At 38.1% G+C, this 16,571-nt stretch overlaps 1 protein-coding gene across 3 annotated transcripts in view; it reads right to left on the reverse strand.

Annotated features, from left to right (window-relative positions):
- Positions 1-16,571, reverse strand: part of TLR3 (toll like receptor 3) — a 60,190-nt gene that overhangs the window by 21,364 nt on the left and 22,255 nt on the right. For 2 of the 3 annotated variants that reach the window (XM_033104939.1, XM_033104944.1), the window contains exon 1: positions 450-586. The exons of the other annotated variant lie outside the window; for it this stretch is intronic. The gene's annotated coding sequence lies outside the window, so the exon portion shown is untranslated. Of the gene's footprint in view, positions 1-449; positions 587-16,571 lie in introns of those variants that run through there. 3 annotated transcript variants of the gene reach the window in all.

A 16,571-nucleotide genomic window follows, 5' to 3' on the forward strand; every position in this document is an offset into this window, starting at 1 on the left:
ATGTCTTTATTTTTGTTCACCACCACTGCATCATTTAGTTCTGTCCAGGTTTACACTAAGGATGACAGTCTTCAGAACTCTCTGAGGCTTTTCTGATACCTGAGGACACATCTTGCTAACAGGTGCATAAAATAAATTGACATAAATTGAGATGCTCACTGAACCAATTCAAAGCTCTGGCAGCTTGATGCTGAGATGTTGAGTATAGTTCTCAGGGGAGTAGCTTGGTGGGGCCACTCTCGCTGCTCAGGGGTGCCTCTGCCTCTATAAATGGCTCATGCAAAACGGAGCCTGCACGCGATTCTTGCTTTTCATCCTTTTTCATAACAGTGAAAACCCTCTTCAGATTTCATGCAGTTAGAGAAAGCAGGTACTAATCTAGGTCATTCGTAAAAGGAAAGTGGCTTAATGCAAACTTTAAAAAGCAGGGCATACCTGTAATAACTTACCGCAATCCTATTGAACTGGTCATTAGTGAGAATTAATGCCCATGAAGATTGATCTCCATTTCATAATGCAAATTCAGAATCAACAGTGGAAATTAAAGAGAAACTCCAGGATTGGAAGGTTTGGGAGGTTGCTTTTAACCACATTTCTTCTTTTCACCTAACAGGAAGCTTTATCTGTATCATGGGAGGATTTGTAATAAGAATATGAGAACTGGTCCTCACAAAAGTGAGAAGTAAAAATGGAAGGGATGGGGAGGGGGAAGGTTTACTATGAAAAAGATTTGGAGATAAAATACATAAATCTAACAAAATTCAGACAACTCCAACATAGAGTTCACAGCCCGTATAAAATGACAGTCTTATTCTTCCCTTCATGTACAGATAGACCTATATAAGAGTTGAATGTACACTTTAACATCATCAAAAGAAATGGTAACAATTTTCTTTAAATTATCTGTTTGTGCTATTTTTACAAATTACTTCTGGTTTTTATATTTTTATTATTGATTTGTAAGAGCTTTTTGGAAAATTATGGAAATTTTCATCTAAATATATTACAAAATTTTCGCCTGCTTTGTTATCTGCTTTTGATTTTTTTTTCTTTTGAGTGATTGTTTAGCTACACAAAAGTTCCTCAAGGGAGTGATGTCAGCAAAATGGCAGACTAGGAAGCTATGAGGCTTTATTCCATGGAAATATCAAAAATAACAAGAAACTGGCTGAACTAACCTTATAGTAGCTCTGGAAAACACCAAAGAAATACAGTAAGAAAGTGAATGCCCAGTGAAGAAACTTTACCTTAAAAAATACAGGAAATTTCATGGCATTTTAATTCACCATCGCCCTAACCCTGCCTCAGTTTAGCACAATCTTCATTTGGAAAACTCAGCAGTTCTATTCCCAGTAATCTCCTTTGAACAGGATGTTGCAGAGTAAATATTATTGGCCACACTTTAACCTATCTGGGGACTTCTTAAAGGACTGGTTTCTATCTCATCTAAGTTGGATCTCAAGGTAAGGAAAAAGCAACAGCTAATGCATGTGGAAGCTTCAAGAAGATTATATACACAGATACCTGGAACAAGACAGGTGAGGCCATACAGTAGAATATCTAAGGTACTGAGGAGAAGCTGAAATGAGACTCTCTGGGATATTAAGATATTCAAAAATAGCCATGTACAAGGTGTGATCAAAAAATACGGTGAATGCTACTGCTAGGTGCCATCCAAAGGAAAGGCAGGGATCTTCAATACAGAAAGTGGCTCATCAAACCTGAGTACCAGTGTGTGATAAGTTCCAACTTGTTGAGTGCAGTTAGTCAGGTGTGAGCTACAGTTGAGAGAAAGTGTGTTTTAAAGTGTGCCATAAATCATGGATCATGAACAATGCATTAATATGAAATGGACAAATGGTTGCAGCCTCCATCATGACAATGCTCCGTGTTACACATCACTTCTGGTATATGACGATTTCTGCCAAACAAAAATATTATGGTGTGTCCTCATCTACCTTATTCACCGGATCTGACACCATGTGACTTCTGGCTCTGCCCCAAAGTCAAAATGACCGTGAAAGGTAAATGTTTTGAATTGATTTAGGACATTGAGGCAGCCATGACAGCCCAACTAAAGACACTCACGAAAGAGGACTTCCAGAAGTGCTTTAGAAAGTGGCAAGAACAATGGGATAAGTGTGTTTGAAGCGAGAGGGAGTATATTGAGGGGGATTAATGGCAATGTGTCTTTTACTGTAATAAATTTTTTATTTAAACATTCACCATAGTTTTTGATCACAACTACTATATGGGAAGAATTGAGAAAGCCACATACAAGCCCAGGCTAGAGACATTCTCAGAAAAGACTTGAGAGGATCTTAAGATTCCACCTCAGGGGAATCTCTAAGCACAGAACACACCCAGCCAATTAGTGAAGCACTGACTCAGCATAGAGCCAGGTTGCAAGGACTGGGAGAGGTGACTTTTTTTTTTCCAAATGCCCAATTTCAACAAAAGAATCATAAGACATATACAAAAAGGAAAACATGGGTCATTCAGAGGAACAATACAAATCTCTAGTTTCTGTTTTTGAGGAAACACAGATATTGCATTTACTAGCAAAGATTTCAAACAAATTTTCTTAAATATGCTCAAAGAGCTAAGCAAAAACACGAAGGACTAAAAGAAGTCAGAAAAATGATAAATGAACAAAATAAGAATATTAACAGAGAGAAGGAAATTATAAGGAATGAAATAGAAACTCTAAAGCTGAAAAATACAACTGAATTGAAAATTTTACTAGATGGATTTGAGCATGGAGAAAACAGAATCAATTGACTTAAATACAAGAAAACTGAAATGATTGAGTCTGAGGAACAAAAAAGAAAAAGGAATGAAGAAAAGTAAATAGAGCTTAAGAGATTTATAAGTATATGTGCATTGTGGGAGTTCTATAAGGAGAAGAAAGAAAGAATGGGGCATAAATATTATTTAAATAATGACTAAAATTGTCCCAAATTTTATGAAGTCTATGAATCTACAAATCCAAGAAGCTCAATGAATGCCTAGTAAGATCAACCCAAAGACAAGGCATTGGACCCTTATCTTACACTAGGTACTAAAAGTAACTCAAAGTGGATCAAAGTCTTAAACATAAGAGCTAAAATATAAAACTCCTAGAAGAAAATACAGGGGGAAACTTCATGACATTGGATTTGGCAATGATTTCTTCCATATGACACCAAAGCATAGGCAAGCAAGAAAACAAACAAATTGGAAGTTATGAAAATTAAAACTTTTGTGCATCAAAGAACATTATTAAAAGAATGAAACAAAACCCACAAAATGGGAGAAAATATTTGCAAAATATCTGACATGGGATTAATATCCAGAATATATAAAAAACTACAACTGAACATCAACAAAACAAAACAAAACAAGTTAAATAATAGGCAAAGGACTCGAAGAGACTTTTTAAAAAATAATTTGAAGTGCTGTATTGATGTAGAATGGCTTATATTATGGAAACAACCAACGTGTCTTTCAATAGATGATTGGATAAGGAAGATGTGGTATATATACAGAATCGAATAGACATTTGCCCAAAGAATATAATCGTTCAAATGGCCAATAAGCATAAATAGATGCTCAATGTTATTAATCATTAGCAAAATGTAAATTAAACTCACAATGAAATAACACTTCACACCTATTAGGGTGGCTATTATTTTTAAAATTTTATTTAAAAAATACAAAAAAAAAAAACACATGCATTGGTGAGGATGTGGGAATATTGGAATCTTTGTACCTTGCTGATAAGAATGTGAAATGGTGCAGCCACTCTGGACAATAATATGGTGTTTCTTCAGAAAATTAAACATAGAATTATCATGTGATCCAGCAATTCCTATTCTAGTTATATAGAAGAATTGAAAAGAAGCAAAAGCAAAGACTTGAATGGATACTTGTGCAAAATGCCCATAGCAGCATTATTGACAATAGCCAAAAAATGGAAACAACTCATGTGTCCATCCACAGATGAATGGATAAACACAATGTGCTCTATCCACATAATGGAATATTACTCAGCCTTAAAAAGGAAGGGCAGGGAGTGATGTCATAGGAATGGCAGCAGCAAAGTGGTCATCTTGAGTTCTCCTCAGGAACCTACCACAAATTGAACATCTATAACCCATCAAAGGCCTTTCTGCTCATCACACAGAACAGCTGAGACTTGTACGAAGACTACTTGAAGGTGGGCAAACTGGACGAGCAGGGGAAGAAGGAAGGAAGCGGAGTGGAGACTCAGGCCATATCTGCAACTGCGGAGATGCAGGGAGCCCCAGGGCAGAACAGAGATCACAAGAACCAGGAAGTGGGCTCTTACTGAGCGTCCCACAGCTGAACTTTCCTGCCGAGAGAGCAGCATATCCAGCTTTTGAGGCAGTAACCTCAGTTGAGACCTCCAGCTGGGCCCTAGGTCGGACAAAGGAAGTTAACACCATACCTGGACCCCTCCCCCTACTCTCCCAATCTTACCCTTGCCCTTCCAGAGACTCAAACTGGCCCCTGAACTGAGGAGTAGTGTCAGATTACAGAGAAGCAGTGGCGCTTAGGTTCTGGGAAGACCGGTTTGCAGCTGCTGTGACCCAGGAAAGAGACTGGGAAGAGTGTGACACTGCTGGGCTGGGAGAGAGAAGGCTCCTGCATCATCAGCCCCCATCCTTTTTGGCCTGCCTAGGGCAGGGCAATTACAACTGCAGAGACACACCCAAGGGTCAGCAGCAGGTGGCAGAGGCAGCTCTGGACTTTCAGCAGCTCAGAAATCTCGTGCCCTACTCACACACACACACACACACACACACACACACACACGGAAGAAGTGCCCTAAGACTCAGGACTCAGGAGACCTGGGCACAGGGTTGGCTGTGTTACTCTCAGTGCACGTATGTGCAGGCAAGAGCAGAAACGGCACTGACTTTTTAAAAACTACCATCCAGACCCCATAGCCCCACTCGTGTAGAACTGCAGTCCCAGGGTCACTCTGGGCACCAGGTGACAGGCTCTGCCTGCACAAGACGCAGAGGACTCTTTGGTACAACAGAGGACAACCTGAAGATTACTTGGTGGGCTTAAGCCAATACTGGTCCTACTTTTTTTGTTTGTTTTGTTTTGTTTTTGTTTTTTTGACATTTTTGCCTATGTTGAGTGTGGGTTATCGGTCGTTTTTACATGTGAGTGTATTTGGTTTTTTTTGTTGTTGTTGTTGTTCTTGGTGATTTGCTTTGTTCTGAAATTGCCCTATATCGGGCCCAGCCCAAGAGGCACAAGATTCAACACACCCAGAGGGAATTCCTACAGGCACAAGAGCCCATAGGGGCCAAACCTCATTTGAGGGGTCAACCCTCACGCAGCAGATCATCCACTGTGGGCAGAGCCAAGTCTCACAACTAGTCAGCCTAGGAGTCAATCCCACCTACTGACAAACCAAAAACAATTAAAGCACAATTTTAACAGGACAATATACACGATGCAAGGGTCACCTTTGGAGCACATGCACAGGAGAATAGGGAAGTAGTGCAAGTCAAATATAAAGGACACATTCTATATAAGATGACCCAGCAAGGACTGAGAACCCTAGGGGATCTACTTAATACATCGAAGCAAACACAGAGAGTCAGCAAGAATGGGGAAACAAAGAAACACGTCCCAAATAAAAGAACAAAAGAAACCTCCAGAATTGGAACAAAATGAAATAGAAATAAACTTATCAGAGACAGAGTTCAGAACACTTATGATAAGAATGTTTAAGAAGCTTAGTGATGACATAAAGAAGGATAGAGAAATCATAATGAACAACCAGTTAGAACTAAAAAATACAGTAACTAAAATAAAGAACACACTTGAAGGAATTATCAGCAGGTTAGATGAGGCAGAGGATCGAAACAGTGACTTAGAAGACAAGTTAGAAGACAAATTAGCAGAGTTCACACAAATGGAACAACAAAAAGGAAAAAGAATAAAAAACAATGAAAATGGTTTAAGAGACGTCTGGGATAACATCAAATGCAACAACATGCGCATCATAGAAATACCAGAAGATGAAGAGAGGAAGCAAGGGATTGAGAACATATTTGAAGAAATAATGTCCGAAAACTTCCCAAACCTGGTGAAGGAAACTGACATCGAAGCCCAGGAAGTGCAGAGAGTTCCAACCAGGATAAACCCAAACAGGTCCACACCAAGACACATTATAGTTAAAATGGCAAAGGTTAAAGACAAAGAGAGAATCCTAAAAGCAGCAAGAGAAAGACAGAGGGTTACATACAAGGGAACTCCTATAAGACTATCAAATGACTTTTCTACAGAAACTTTGCAGGCCAGGAGGCAGTGGCAAGAGACACTCAAAGTGATGGAAGACAAAGGCCTGCAACCTAGACTGCTTTATCCAGCAAGGCTATCATTTAAAATAGAAGGAGCGATAAAGAGCTTCCCAGAAAAGAATAAGCTAAAGAAATTCATTACCGCCAAGCCAGCATTGCAGGAAATATTCAAAGGGCTTCTGTAAGCAGAAGAAAGATAAAAAAATTCTAACTACAAATTTAAAAAAATAGCAATAATTATGTACCTATCAATAATCACTTTAAATGTAAACGGATTAAATGCTCCAGTCAAAAGACATAGAGTGGCTGAGTGGATAAGAAAGCAAGACCCTTGCATATACTGTATACAACAGACTCACCTCAGATCAAAAGACAGTGAAAGTGAAGGGTTGGAGTAAAGTGTTTCGTGCAAAAAAAAATTTTTAAAGTCTGGAGTAGCAATACTTATATCTGACAAAATAGACTTTAAAATAAAGAATATATTAAAAGACAAAGATGGGCACCACATAATAATAATGGGATCGATCCAATAAGAGGGACATAACCCTAGTAAACATCTACGCACCCAACATAGGAGCACCTAAATATATAAAACAGATATTGACTGGCATAAAGACACAGATCAACAGTAACACTATCATAGTAGGGGACTTCAACACACCTCTGACAAAAAGGAACAGGTATTCCAGACAGAAAATCAATATGGAAATAGGGGTCTTAAATAACACATTGGGCCAGTTGGATTTAATCGATATTTTCAGAGCATTTCACCCCAAAACTGCAGAATACACGTTCTTCTCAAGGGCACATGGAACATTTTCCAAGACAGACCACATGTTAGGCCACAAAACAAGTCTTGATAAAATTAAGAAATTTGAAATCATACCATTTGTCTTCTCTGACCATAGTGTTATGAAATTAGAAATCAATTACAGGAAAAAAACTGGAAGGCACACAAATACATGGAGGATGAATAACATGTTACTAAATAATGAATGGGCCAACATGAGATCAAGGAAGAAATCAAAAGATATCTCAAGACAAACAAAAATGAAAACACAATGACCCAAAATCTATGGGATATAGCGAAAGCAGTCCTAAGAGGGAAATTCATAGCAATGCAGGCCTACCTAAAGAAACAAGAAAAATCACAAATCAACTGTTTATCCTTACACTTACGTGATCTGGAAAAAGAACAGCAAAATAAGCCCAAAGGGAGTAGAAGGAAGGAGATAATAAAAATTGAGTGGAAATAAATAAAATAGAGACCAGAAAAAAAAAATGCAAAAGATCAATGAATTCAAGAGTTGATTTTTAGAGAAGATAAACAAAATCGACAAACCTTTAGCCAGGCTCATCAAAAAAAAAGAGAGGGGACCCAAATTAATAAAATCAGAAATGAAAGAGAAGTGAAAACAGACACCACAGAAATACAAAAAAAGTTTAAGAAATTAGTATGAGCAACTATATGTCAAGAAATTTGACAATCTGGAAGAAATGGACAATTTTCCAGAAGCATACGACCTTCCAAGGCTAACTCAAGAAGAAACGGAAAACCTGAATAGACTGATCATTACCAGGGAAATTGAATCAGTAATCAACAAGCTCCCGACAAACAAAAGCCCTGGACTACATGGCTTTAAAATTGAATTTTACAAAACATTCAGAAAAGAATTATCACCTATTCTCCTCAAACTATTCCAAAAAAGGAGGGAAGGCTCCCAAACACTTTTTATGAAGCCACTATAACCCTGAGCCCAAAATCAGACAAAGATATTACAACAAAAGAAAACTACAAGCCGATATCCCTAATGAACATAAATGAAAAAAATCCTCAACAAAATATTAGTGAACAGAATTCAGCAATACATTAAAAAGATCGTACAACATGATCAAGTGGGATTCATCCCTGATATGCAAGGGTGGTTCAACATCCGCAAATCAATTAATGTGATACACCACATTAACAAAATGAAAAATAAAAATCATGTGATCATATCAATAGATGCAGAAAAAGCATTTGACAAAATCCAACAGCCATTTATGATAAAAACTCTTAAGAAAGTGGGAATAGAGGGAACATATCTCAACATAATAAAGGCCACATATGATAAACCCACAGCTAACATCATACTCAATGGGAAAAGCCAAAATCGCTCCCCTTAAGATCAGGACCAGGCAAGGTTGCACACTTTCTCCACTTCTCTATTCAACATAGCTCTGGAAGTTCTAGGCACAGCAATCAGACAAGAAAAAGAAATAAAAGGCATCCAGATTGGTAAGAAGGAAGTAAAATTGTCATTATATGCAGATTACATGATACTATATAGAGAGAACCCTAAAGACTTCATCAAAAAGCTATTAGAACTGATAAATGAATTTAGTAAAGTAGCAGGATACAAAATTAATATTCAGAAATCAGTTGCATTTGTATATACCAATAATAAAATATCAGAAGGAGAAATTAAGAAAACATCCCATTTACAATTCCTTCAAAGACTATAATCCTAAAATACTTAGGAATAAATTTAACCAAAGAAGTAAAAGATCTGTTCTCAGAAAATTATAAGACACTGAAGAGAGAAATTAAAGAAAATACAAACAGATGGAAACATATCCCATGTTCATGGATAGGAAAAATTAATATCTTCAAAATGTCCATACTGCCTAACACAATATACAGATGCAACACAATTCCTATCAAACTACCAAGGACATTTTTCACAGAAATAGAACATATAAACCTAAAATTTATATGGAACCATAAAAGACCCTGGATAGCCTCAGCAATCTTGAGAAATAAGAACAAAGTGGGATGTATCACGATACCTGACATTAAATTATACTACAAGGCTACAGTAATCAAAACAGCATGGTACTGGCATAAAAACAGACACACAGATCAATGGAACAGAATAAAAAGCCCAGAAATAAATCCATGCCTATATGGTCATTTAATCTATGACAAGAGGAAACAAGAATTGGAAACAATGGAAACAAGAATTTACGGTGGGGTAAAGACAGTCTATTCAATAAATGGTGCTGGGAAACCAGGACAGACACATGAAAAAAAATGAAGCTAAACCACCTCCTTACACCATATACAAGAATAAATTCAAAATGGATTAAAGACTTAAATGTAAGATCTGAAACCATAAAACTCCTAGAAGAAAATATAGGAAGAAAGTTCACAGACATTACATGGAGTAAGATTTTTACTTATATATCTCCTTGGGCAAGGGAAGTAAGAGAAAAAATAAACATGTGAGATTACGTCAAACTAAAAAGTTTTTTCACAGCAAGGGAAACCATCAATAAAACAAAAAGGGATCCTACTGAATGGGAAAAGATATTTGCCAATGATGTATCCGATACAGGGTTAATATGCAAAATTTATAACAAACTCACTCAACTCAACTCCAAAAAAACAAACAACCCAATTAAAAAATGGGCAGAGGACATGAAGAGACATTTTTCTAAAGAGGACATACAGATGGCAAACAGACATATGAAAAAATGCTCAACCTCACTAATCATTAGAGAAATGCAAATAAAAACCACAATGAGATACCACCTCACCCCAGTCAAAATGGCTATCATCAATAAATCAACAAACAAGTTCTGGCGAAGATGTGGATAAAAAGGAACACTTGTGCATTGTTGGTGGGATTGCAGATTTGTGCAGCCACTATGGAAAACAGTATGGAGGTATTTCAAAAAACTGAAAATGGAACTCCCTTATGAGCAGCCATTCCACTCCAAGGTATCTATCGGGAGAAATCCAAAACTCTAATTTGAGAAAATTTATGTACCCCTATGTTTATTGCAGCACTATACACAATAGCCAAGACATGGAAACAACTGAAATGCCCATCAGTAGATAACTGGATTAAGAAACTGTGGTACATTTATACATGGTGTATTACATAGCCACAAAGAAGAATGAAATTTTACCATTTGCAACAATATGGATGGACCTAGAGAATATTATGCTAAGTGAAATAAGTCAGACAGAGAAAGACATGATCTCACTTATATATGGAATATAAAGAAAAGAATAAATGAATGAACTAATCAGAAACAGCCTCTGAGATATAGAGGAAAAACTGAGGGTTGCGAGATGAGAGGGGTTTGGGGTGAGAGAGAAGGTGAGGGGATTAGAAAGCACAATTGGTAACTACAAGATTGCCACAGGGATACAAAAGTCAGTTTGGGGAATATAATCAATAATGTTGTAAGAAAAATATTATTAAATAATGTTGCTTCAGTTGTAATGGTGACCATACAGTGCTGATCACGACAGAATTGAGTCCATATTATGAAATGTTTTAGGTTATCGTCTCCGAATATTCTTGAAATTTATATGAACTTGGAAATTCATTTGGTCATTCTGGAATTCACTTTGTAACAATATCATGTTTAGCTTTCCTCAATAATATTTATTGCAATGAAATTACAATGTCCCAATGATAAGAGTAGATATTTTACTGTATGTGAGTTCTAAAATGTGATTCTGAACTATTGGGAAAGGCAGATACAGAAATAGTGTGAACTTTGTAGCTAATCAAATCCAAGTTCTAATTATGACCCAGCCACTTACTAGCTTTATGACCTTTGGTAAATCATGCAATCTTTCTGTGCATGAATTTCCTGTTCTGTCAAGTGGAGACAATGTAACAAACTGACAGAATTCCTATGAGGATTAGGGATAACTAAACTCAACGTTTGGCACGTAGAATGTACTCAATAATTTATAGCTACAAGTGAGATCATATGGTACTTATCTTTCTCTGCCTGACTTATTTCACTTAGCATAATGTTCTCTAGGTCCATCCATGTTGTTGCAAATGGTAAGATTTCTTTCTTCTTTATGGCTGCGTAATACTCCATTGTATAAATGCACCACAGTTTCTTAATCCAGTTATCTACCGATGGGCAATTTTTGGTTATTTCCATGTCTTGGCTATTGTGTATAGTGCTGCAATAAACATAGGAGTGCATAAAGATTTTTGAATTAGAGTTTTGGATTTCTCTGGAGAGATACCTAGGAGTGGAATTGCTGGATCATAAGGTAGTTCCATTTTCAGATTTTTGAGGAACCTCCATACTGTTTTCCATAGGGGCTGCACCAATCCGCCATCCCACCAACAGTGCACAAGCGTTCCCTTTTCTCCACATCCACGCCAGCACTTGTTGTTTGTTGATTTATTGATGATAGCCATTTTGACTGGGGTGAGGTGGTATCTCATTGTGGTTTTTATTTGCATTTCTCTGATGGTTAGTGAGGTTGAGCATTTTTTCATGTCTGTTTGCCATATGTATGTCCTTTTTAGAAAAATGTCTCTTCATGTCCTCTGCGCATTTTTAAATTGGGTTGTTTGTTTTTTTTGGAGTTGAGTGAATTTTTTATAAATTTGTAATATTAACCTCTTATCGGTATGTCATTGGCAAATATCTTTTCCCATTCAGTAGTATCCCCTTTTGTTTTATTGATGGTTTCCTTTGCTGTGAAAAAACTTTTTAGTTTGATGTAATCCCCCATGTTTATTTTTTCCCTTACTTCCCTCGCGCGACATATCAGTAAAAATCTTACTCCGGGTAACGTCTGTAAAGTTTCTTCCTATATTTTCTTCTAGGAATTTTATGGTTTCAGATCTTACATTTAAGTCTTTAATCCATTTTGAATTTATTCTTGTATATGGTGTAAAGAGGTGGTCCAGCTTCATTTTTTTTTCATGTGTTTGTCCTGGTTTCCCAGCACCATTTATTAAATAGACTGTCTTTACCCCACCGTAAATTCTTTCTTCCATTGTCGTAGATTAAATGGCCATATAGTCATGGATTTATTTCTGGGCTTTTTATTCTGTTCCATTGATCTGTGTGTCTGTTTTTATGCCAGTACCATGCTGTTTTGATTACTGTAGCCTTGTAGTATAATTTAATGTCAGGTATCGTGATACATCCCACTTTGTTCTTATTTCTCAAGATTGCTGAGGCTATCCGGGGTCTTTCATGGTTCCATATAAATGTTAGGATTATATGTTCTATTTCTGTGAAAAACGTCGTTGGTAGTTTGATAGGAATTGCTTTGAATAGATATATTGCCTTAGGCAGTATGGACATTTTAACTATATTAATTCTTCCTATCCATGAACATGGGATGTGTTTCCATCTGTTTGTATTTTCTTTAATTTCTCTCTTCAGTGTCTTATAATTTTCTGAGAACAGATCTTTTACTTCTTTGGTTAAATTTATTCCTAAGTATTTTATAGTCTTTGAAGGAATTGTAAATGGGATTGTTTTCTTAATTTCTCCTTCTGATATTTTATTATTGGTATATACAAATGCAACTGATTTCTGAATATTAGTTTTGTATCCTGCTACTTTACAAAATTCATCTATCAGCTCTAATTGTTTCTTGGTGGAGTCTTTAGGGTTCTCTCTATATAGTATCATGTCATCTGCATATAAGGACAATTTTACTTCCTTCTTACCGATTTGGATGCCTTTTATTTCTTTTTCTTGTCTGATTGCTGTGAATAGAACTTCCAGCACTATGTTGAATAGAAGTGGAGAAAGTGGGCAACCTTGCCTTGTTCCTGATCTTAAGGGGAATGGTTTTAGCTTTTCCCCATTGAGTATGATGTTAGCTGTGGGTTTATCATATATGGCCTTTATTATGTTGAGATATGATCCCTCTATTCCCACTTTCTTAAGGGTTTTTATCATAAATAACTGCTGGATTTTGTCAAATGCTTTTTCTGCATCTATTGATATGATCATGTGATTTTTATTTTTCATTTTGTTAATGTGGTGTATCACATTAATTGATTTGCGGATGTTGAACCACCCTTGTATACCAGGGATGAATCCCACTTGATCATGGTGTATGATCTTTTTAATGTATTGCTGAATTCTGTTCACTAATATTTTGTTGAGTATTTTGCAACTATGTTCATTAGAGATATCGGCCTGTAGTTTTCTTTTTTTGTGGTGTCTTTGTCTGATTTTGGGCTCAGGGTGAGAGTGACCTCGTAAAAAGTGTTTGGGAGCCTTCCGTCCTTCTGGATTTTTTGGAAGAGCTTGAGGAGAATAGGTGATAATTCTTTTTTTGAACGTTTTGTAAAATTCACCTGTAAAGCCATCTGGTCCAGGGCTTTTGTTTGTTGGGAGATTGCTGATTACTGATTCAATTTCCCTGGTGGTAATCAATCTATTCAGGTTTTCTGTTTCTTCTTGAGTTAGCCTTGGAAGGTTGTATGCTTCTAGAAAATTGTCCATTTCTTCCAGATTGTCAAATTTGTTGGCATATAGTTGCTCATAGTAATTTCTTAAAATTTTTTGTATTTCTCTGGTATCTGTTGTGATTTCTCCTCTTTCATTTCTGATTTTATTAATTTGGGTCCTCTCTCTCTTTTTTTTAATGAGTCTGGCTAAAGGTTTGTCGATTTTGTTTATCTTCTCTGAAAACCAACTCTTGGATTCATTGATCTTTTGTATTGTTTTTCTGGTTTCTATTTCATTTATTTCCACTCTGATCTTTATTATCTCCTTCCTTGTACTTCCTTTGGGCTTATTTTGCTGTTCTTTTTCCAGATCCCTAAAGTGTGAAGAGAAACTGTTGATTAGTGATTTTTCCTTGTTTCTTTAGATAGGCCTGCAATGCTATGAATTTCCCTCTTAGGACTGCTTTCGCGGCATCCCATAGATTTTGGGTCGTTGTGTTCTCATTTTCGTTTGTCTCGAGATATCTTTTGATTTCTTCCTTGATCTCATGGTTGACCCATTCATTATTTAGTAACATGTTATTCAGCCTCCATGTATTTTATGTCTTATAGGAGTTCCCTTGTATGTTACCCTCTGTCTTTCTCTTGCTGCTTTTAGGATTCTCTCTTTGTCTTTAACCTTTGCCATTTTAACTATAATGTGTCTTGGTGTGTACCTGTTTGAGTTTATCCTGGTTGGAACTCTCTGCACTTCCTGGGCTTTTATGTCGGTATCCTTCACCAGGTTAGGGAAGTTTTCGGACATTATTACTTCAAATATGTTCTCGATCCCTTGCTTCCTCTCTTCATCTTCTGGTATTCCTATGATGTGCATATTGTTGCACTTGATGTTATCCCAGAGGTCTCTTAAACTGTCTTCATTGTTTTTTATTCTTTTTCTTTTTGTTGTTCTGTTTGGGTGATCTCTGCTAACTTGTCTTCTAAGTCGCTGATTCGTTCCTCTGCTTCATCTAACCTGCTGTTAATTCCTTCAGGTGAGTTCTTTATTTCAGTAGTTGTGTTCTTTAATTCTAACTGGTTGTTCTTTATGATTTCTCTATCCTTCTTTATGTCATCACTAAGCTCCTTAAACATTCTTATCATCAGTGTTCTGAACTCTGTCTCTGATAGGTTGGTTACCTCTATTTCATTTTGTTCCAACTCTGGAGGTTTCTTCTGTTCTTTTATTTGGGACATGTTTCTTTGTTTCCCCATTCTGGCTGACTCTCTGTGTTTGCTGGATGTATTAGGTAAATTCCCTAGGTTTCTTAGTTCTTGCTGGGTTATCTTACGTAGTATGTGTCCTTTATATTTGACTTGCACCACTTCCTTCTTCTCCTCAGTGTGTGCTCCAAAGGTGACTCTTGTATTGTGTATATTGTCCTGTTAATGTTGATCTTTAATTGCTTTCCACTTGTGAGTAGGTGGGGTTAACTCCTAGGCTGACTAGTCGTGAGACTTGGCTCTGCCCACCGCAGGGTGTCCTGCTGCGTGAGAGTTGACCACTTAAATGAGGTTTGTCCTCTATGGGCTCTTGTGCATGTAGAGAATTCCCTCTGGGTGTGTCACTTGTAGGTCAAACCCGGTAGTACTCTGGTTTGGTCTGGAGTTGGCCTCTGGGTATGTTGAATCTTGTGCCTCTTAAGCTGGGCCCTGGTGTAGGGCAATTTCAGAACAAAGCAAATCACCAAGCACAACAACAATAACAACAACAAAGAAAAAATCAAATACATTCACGTGTAAAAACAACTGATAACCCACACTCAACACAAGCAAAGATATCAAAGATATAAAAACAAAACAAAACAAAAAAAGCAGCACCAGTCTTGGCTTAAGCCCACCAAGTAATCTCCAGGTCCTCTGCTGTACCAAAGAGTCCTCTGTGTATTGTGCAGGCAGAGCCGGTCACCTGGTGCCCAGAGTGACCTTGGGACTACAGATTTAGATAAGTGGGGCTTAAGTGTCTGGATGGTAGTTTCTACAAAGTCAGTGCAGTTTCTGCTCTTGCCTGCACGTATGCACACTGAGAGTAGCACCACCAGCCCTGTGCCCAGTCTTCCTGAATCTTAGGGCACTTCTTCCGAGTGTGTATGTGTGTGTGTGTGTGGCAGGCGGGAGATTTCTGAGCTGCTGAAAGCCCAGAGCTTCGTCTGCCGCTTACTGCTGCTCCCTGGGAGTGTCTCCACAGTTGTAATTGCCCTGCCCTAGGCAGGCCAGAAAGGGTGGGGGCTGGGATGGAGAGGTCTTCTCTCTCCCAGCCCAGCTGTGTCACATTCTTTCCACAGGCCAGAAAAGGTGGTGGCTGGGGGTGGAGGAATCTCTTCTCTCCTAGCCCAGCCAAAATCACACTCTTCCCAGCCTCTTCCCTGGGTCAGAGCTGCATGCCAGTCTTCCCAAAGCCTGAGCACTACAGCTCCTCTGTAATCTGATACTACTCCTCAGTTCAGGGGCCAGTTTAAGTCTCTGGAAGGGCGGGGGGGGGGTAGGATTGGGAGAGTGAGGGGAGGGGCCCAGGTATGGAGTTTGTGACCTTTGTCCGATCTAGGGCCCAGCTGGAGGTCTCAGCTGAGGTTACTGCCTCAAATGCTGGATACTGGATATGCTGCCCCCTCGGTGGGAGAGATCAGCTGTGGGACACCGGGAAAGAGCCCACCTCCTGGATTTGTGTTCTCTGTTCCATCCTGGGATCCCCTGTGTCTCTGCAGCCATGGATGCCAGCTGCGTCTCCCCAGCCACAGGTGTGGGCCGCGTCTCCACAGCCACAGATGTGGCTGTGTCTCCACTCCGCTCCCTTCCCTCTTCCCCTGTTCGCCCAATTTGCCCACCTTCAAGTAATCCTTGCACGAGTCTCTTAGCTGTTTTGCATTATGAGCAGAGAGTCCTTTCATGGGTTATAGATGTCCCGTTTATGATAAGAACCGGAGAACTCAAAAAGTCCGTCCCGCTGCCGCCATTCCTATAACATATTTTTTTAAAATGG

This window comes from Rhinolophus ferrumequinum, chromosome 4 (assembly GCF_004115265.2).
Source record: "Rhinolophus ferrumequinum isolate MPI-CBG mRhiFer1 chromosome 4, mRhiFer1_v1.p, whole genome shotgun sequence".
NCBI lineage: Eukaryota > Metazoa > Chordata > Mammalia > Chiroptera > Rhinolophidae > Rhinolophus > Rhinolophus ferrumequinum.